The sequence below is a fragment of the Sphaerodactylus townsendi genome, linkage group LG04 (genome assembly GCF_021028975.2).
Source record: "Sphaerodactylus townsendi isolate TG3544 linkage group LG04, MPM_Stown_v2.3, whole genome shotgun sequence".
Lineage (NCBI taxonomy): Eukaryota > Metazoa > Chordata > Lepidosauria > Squamata > Sphaerodactylidae > Sphaerodactylus > Sphaerodactylus townsendi.
In genome coordinates this window covers 93,699,397-93,705,853 of record NC_059428.1, presented here as the reverse complement: position 1 = coordinate 93,705,853, position 6,457 = coordinate 93,699,397, and positions in this window count along the sequence as shown.

The following is a 6,457-nucleotide window of genomic DNA, read 5'->3' as shown; positions in this document are numbered from 1 at the left end:
GCAAATAACATTGGATTGATTCTAGGCTTATTTTAGTGACTAACTTCAGTCTGTTTTTCCCTTGACAATGCACAAGTAAGTTCTGTTCTTTATTAAAAAGTATCTAACTCTAGTATGATACTTTAGGAATGTTCAACATTTGACAGCTATTCTTAACTGGAAGAGGCTTTTTTGATGGTTAGATGTTTAGCTCTTGTATACTTGGGGAACACACTATTCTCCAAACATGGGTCAGCAGCAGAAGTATATTTTGCCATCCAAACTCATCTCCCCAAGAGATCAGATTCCATAATAAAGTTAGCACCGTCTGGAAGTAAGCACTTTATGGATATGGAAGATAACCTCTCAGGCATAACATCATGTACAAATATCAGAGACATAACATTTTACACCTCCAAGTGTAAAAGGTCTCTGTTTCTTAATACTTGAAACCTTTTATTATTTTCCTAAAGGTCTTGATTAAAAGATGAGAAAGGTGGGAGAGATCTGAGGGTAATCATGGGGTAAATTACAGTTGTTAGAGCAGTGGTACTCACTTTCACTGCTCACAATTATAATTTTTAAAAGCCACATCTTTGCCATGAGATCTGCATGTCACGCAGGCTCGCAGCTGACCTGTTTCAATGGTGGCCATTGTTTCAGGGTAGGAACCATCTACAAATTATAATCCACACTGGGCAAGGGCTTTGCCCACTTTCTTGTAACATGGGGCTAATGGTCAGAATGATGCTCAGAAAATCCACAAGTTGTATTTCAGAGATTCATGGACGACTCTCAAATCAATGAGTATCACTATCTTTGAGCCATCTGTTCTATTGGTAACTCCTAATTAGGGAAAGTATATTGAGAGATTTCCCTTTTTTCTGACCACTTTTTATATGTTGATGGTTTTCTTTGAATCATTTGGAGCCATTTGTAGTGCAAATACCTATGTCCAGTGCTCCAATCGTGGCACTTCTTGATCGGATTTGGCCTATTATCTAAATTTGAGTGTGCTGCCCAAAGGGATTTGATAATTCTGTGGCCAAAAGCCAGAATTCTGAAATATTTTAGTGGCCTTGCATATAATTTATATCTCCAGCATTTTGCATTATGAACTATGAATTGATTGTATATATTTATTTTTGCTACTCTGTTCAATAAATAATATTTCTTCTGTTTTCCTGAAGATTATATATGAATCTAATACATGTAACACTGTAGACTCATTAATATTGATAATACATGTAACACTGTAGACTCGTTAATATTGATAATAGTGGTGATGTGGGAATTTATTTTCATTCACTGTTTTTCTAGTCTCTTCAGATGTTTTATGTTACTACTTTGGCAAAGGTTTAATTTCCAGCTTCTTCTCATAACTTATAACACTAGGTAATATTTGCAATTAATCTCCTAAATTTTAGTCTTCCTTAAACCTGGATATGTCCTTTCCAGGTCCTTTATACATAAGATACACTAATAATCACTAACCTAATCACAAAAAGTCATTTGAGTCTATGGTTTTTAAATAATGTCTTAAGTGAGCTGCGTATTACTGGACATTATACTACATTTAAGCCTACGCTAAAAGAATTTCATAGTATCTCTCTGGTGTGCTACCTTTTATAAAATATACAGTATATACAAGATGGTGAATTCTGTTGAGAAATAAGTAGAAGGATTCATATTTGCAACTCATTATATGTTTCACAGAGCATTCATTTAATCCACTTGAATCCAACAGAATGCTATTTGAACCCTTTTGTTTTTGTTATTTATTTGAAGAAAAGTGCATGTGCAAACCACAGGCTATTTACACTGGAATAATACTGTAGACTTTGAGTACAAGCCACTAGGAAATCTCTTGGGTGGAAAAAAATATATATAATCCATTTGAACTAGTTGAATTTGTACTGTATTTCTTGCATAACACCCATTAATTTTAGTGGGACTTGTTCTGGAGGTATTCTCAGTGAAAATGCCCTGTGGAACTGCTCTGGGAATACTTATAATTAAATGGTTTTGGGGAAGCATGTCTACATAAAATGTATGTTTTGATAACTTATTCCATTTATTTATGTGTATAAGATTATTCCTATTTGATAACAAACGTGACTAACCTAATTTCATACATTTGTTTCTTAGTAACTATATTAGCTTGTTGAACGTTGTTATACTAGTTTCAAGCTCCAGAACTGAAAACACTGGAATATTATAATGAATGAGAGAAATTTTATATTTAAGATGAAAGTTTTTGTATTTTATGTGGGCCTAAATAAATTGCACTGAAAGGCAGGCATTTTTCACATGATGGACCACTCTTACTTTGTAATCTAAAAAGGGGATTTCAAAGGCATTAGAATTTTCTTGTTGCTCAAGGGGAATAGTTTTATTACTCTAATATTTACTTGCACATTTATACTAAGGTAAGCCTTTAACCCTGCCGTTATGGATATTATTTTAATTCCTTGGAGTCAAAGTTAAGTACTACTAAATCTGCTTGTGCTAGTGCTAAATACATCAGTAAAAACTACAACAAAATGAGACTGATAAATATCAAAGCATTTCTTTGTATGAGATTCAGGAGAGGTATGACCATAAAGGGTACAGGGTTATTTCAATCACAATTTTTTTTGCAACACAAAGTAGCAATTTTCATCTTGATGTTTTTCAGGCATTAATTACACAAGTTAAAATTAAGTGTTGCACTGAAACCCCAGAACTATACATATTTTTTAAAATAAAATTTAGTCACATTAATTTCAGTGATATTCACTTTACTTAGATATTCACTAAGTAAAAGTAATTCAAAAGATTTTGCAGCAACAAATTTTATCCCCACCATGTATTTTTGTGCCAGGAATCTGCTGCAGTCTCCCTGGCTTTCTGGTGCTTGGACTTGTATGGTATGTGAGTTTGCAACAGACATTTGTCACATATTTATATCACATCTAGACATAAAATACTTTATATGCACATGTTTAAAATGTAACATATTGTGGACCTAGGGGTGCTAGCAAATGTTAGACATTAAACATTATTATATTTTGTTCTGTAGCATATCAGTTTGTATACTGTAGAGTCAGTATAGTTGAAATGAAGAACTTTGGGGCATTTTATATGAAGCAAAAGAGTTTGTGGTGGTGGATGTTACACAAAATATGAATAAAAACCAAATAAAATATGGATAGCAGCAAAACTCAAACAATGTTGGCTTGATCGCTTAAATGTTGTGTTGAAGTATAGTTAAAGAGAAATAAAAAGATTATTAGTTTCTAAAACAGTGTACATAAAGATAAGTTATATCTGCAGTAAATTTAACTTTGCTTTAAAACATAGCTCTAGGCATGTAGTTATTGCCTTATGTAAATCTGCAAAAGTTATTTATTAAGGTTTCTGGCAACCTATTTATCAATATGTAATGTTTTAAAATAAAAATACATTTCTAGATCAACATTTGTGTTAGTTTTTTTTCTACTTTTTCCTTTGACAGAAAGAAAACAGGGTTCATACAAATATAGCCATTATTTCGCTTAATTCTTCAAGCAAAAGTGCTTCCTTTTAAAATCGACAAAATCCGAAGAGCAATTTTACAAGAACCTACAGTAGCTGCATCTTCTAGGCACTGCATCTTCTAGGCACATTGGACCAGTTAATATAGGACTCAGTAGTTTAATATTGTTTTAGTTGTCACCTTTGAATTGCTAAACCAGAAGTGGAATCTCTCACTACTGGCAACTTAGGGATCTACCCCTTAAGATTCCTGTTATTCCTAATACATTACAGTTGTTGGTTTCAATCTGTTTATGCAAACACATCTTTTTAACAGTGGCTTGGATCAAAAGTCAGAACAGCAATTTATGAAGCACCTTTAGACATGTCTTTCTAATTACTTAGTAGCTACAATTCAACCTTCCTCTATGCTTGTTTCCACTAGAAGAACTAAGTGCAGTTATGCGTTTTTCGGCAAAAGTTAAATGTGCGTGCTTCCGCATTTAAAAGAGGTCCAAATTCTCTTTTATCTTTAAATAATTTTATTTAAGCTGCTCCAGGGAAGAAAATGGTGGTCGCAACTATAGAAAAATACAAGTCTTGCTGATAGCTGTCTGAGGCAGTAGAAATGCTCTTTTATCACAGTTCGATGTTCAACAGTGTAGAGAATAATGGTTTTGATGAAGCTGGGCTTAACTAAGGCCCCTTCCGCACACACAAAATAATGTGTTTTCAAACCACTTTCACAACTGCTTGAAAGTGGATTTTGCCATTCCACACAGCTTCAAAGAGCACTGAAAGCAGTTTGAAAGTGCATTATTTTGCATGTGCGGAATGAGCCTAAGATTCTTTAAATGTGAAAGAGAATCAGATGGGGAAGAGGCAAGCACTAGGACCCAGATACAGCATTCCACCACAAAGAAGGTCCAAAAAGATGTGGTGGATTAATTCACATATCTTCCAAGATCTTCTTGTAGAAAAATATATAGAATTAGAAAGAAAGGTTTCCAGGGAAGAAAGCTTGACTCCCAGCAAGATTTGAGTTTCTTCACTGCACTACTTTATTCCTATACTAGCGGACCCGGCCATGCTTCACTGTGCCTTACTGTGTGAAGCCACGCACGGAAGGGAGGAGGAAGGGGAGAGGCGTACTGGCTTGTTCCTACGGCATGGCTTGGAACGCTCCTCCTTCCTGTCCCTATGTGTTGCAGGCGCTTCCAGCAGCAGGCAGGTTCGCGTGGAATGAACGTGCACGCCACGGCAATCGCGGCCAAGCCACGTCCCCTCCCCCGGTACAGCGGCCCCTCATTGGTCCACCGTGGATTTGGGGAAACATGTGTTTTACTGGGCTCCACTGTGACCTGTGAGCCCGGTGAAGGTCGCAAAACCTGCCTGCAATGGGAAGCCACATCGTATCAAAATTTGGGAGCAACAGGTCCAGTCGTCTCCCCGTTAGGGCGTGAGGAACAAACGCAGGGTTAGCTTTTTATATATATAGATTTATAGTGCATCACTTTTGCTTATTTAACTTCCTGTGCTAATTGCCTAATTCAGGTAATAAAAATCAAACACCTTGGCTGGTTATTTCAAACTAATATGAACCTTCTTCATTTCTGAGTTTCTTGACCATGAATACATACGACTAGGTAAAAAGGCTATAATAACAGTGATATAACTATGAGAGTTAACATAGTAAGTAATTACAAGATAGCTACAATTATTTATCTTACTTGTATGTTAGAATGTTTAATCTTTATGGTGTATGGCTGTTTTAACTGTGATGCTTGCAGATTCTGATAGATATCACAAAGAAAACAGAACACATTATCATGATCCCTCAATCCAGGGAAGTTTTTAAATATATATTAGCCTCAACTTCACAGAATTAAAAAGCACCTTAAGTGCTGTTCTGTGCAGCAAGACCTGCTGAGGAAGAGTCAGAATGGTTTTGCAGAGGCAAGTCCTGCTTTACAAACTTACTAGAGTTCTTTGAGGGTGTAAACAGGCATGTAGATAAGGGGGAACCAGAGGACATGGTTCCCCCTTATCTATTGAGAAAACTCAGCAATGAAGGAATAAGAGGGGAAGTCCTCCTATGGATTAAAAACTGGTTGAGAAACAGGAAGCAAAGAGTGGGTGTAAATGGGAAATTCTCACAATGGAGAGATGTAGGGAGTGGTGTCCCCCAAGGATCCATTTTGGGACCAGTGCTCTTTTGCCTATTTATAAATTGCCTGGAAGTAGGGGTGGGTAGCATGGTGGCCAAGTTTGTAGATGATACCAAATCATGTAGGGTGGTGAGAACCACAAAAGATTGCAAAGAGCTCCAAGCAGATCTTCATAAATTAGGTGAATGGGCTAAGAAATGGCAAATGCAGTTCAATGTAGCAAAATGCAAAGTGATGCACATAGGAGCAAAAAATCCAAACTTCATATACACACTACAGGGGTCAGTGCTATCAGTCACAGACCAGGAAAGGGATTTGGGCGTCTTAGTTGATAGTTCCATGGGAATGTCAACTCAATGCATGGCAGCTATGAAAAAGGCAAACTCTATGCTGGGGATCATTAGAAAAGGAATTGAGAATAAAACTGCAAAGATTGTCATGCCCTTATATAAATAAAGCAGTGGTGCGACCGCACTTGGAGTACTGTGTTCAGTTCTGGTCGCCACATCTCAAAAAGGATATCGAAGAGATAGAAAAAGTGCAGAGAAGGGCAACGAGGATGACTGAAGGATAGGAGCACCTTCCTTATGAGGAGAGTTTGGAGACTCTTTAGTTTGGAGAGGAGATGTCTGAGGGGGGATATGATTGAAGTCTATAAAATTATGCACGGGGTAGAAAATGTTGACAGAGAGAAATTTTTCTCTCTTTCTCACAATACTAGAACCAGGGGGCATACATTGAAAATGCTGGGGGGAAGAATTAGGACTAATAAAAGGAAACATTTCTTCATGCAACGCAAGATTTGTGTTTGGAAT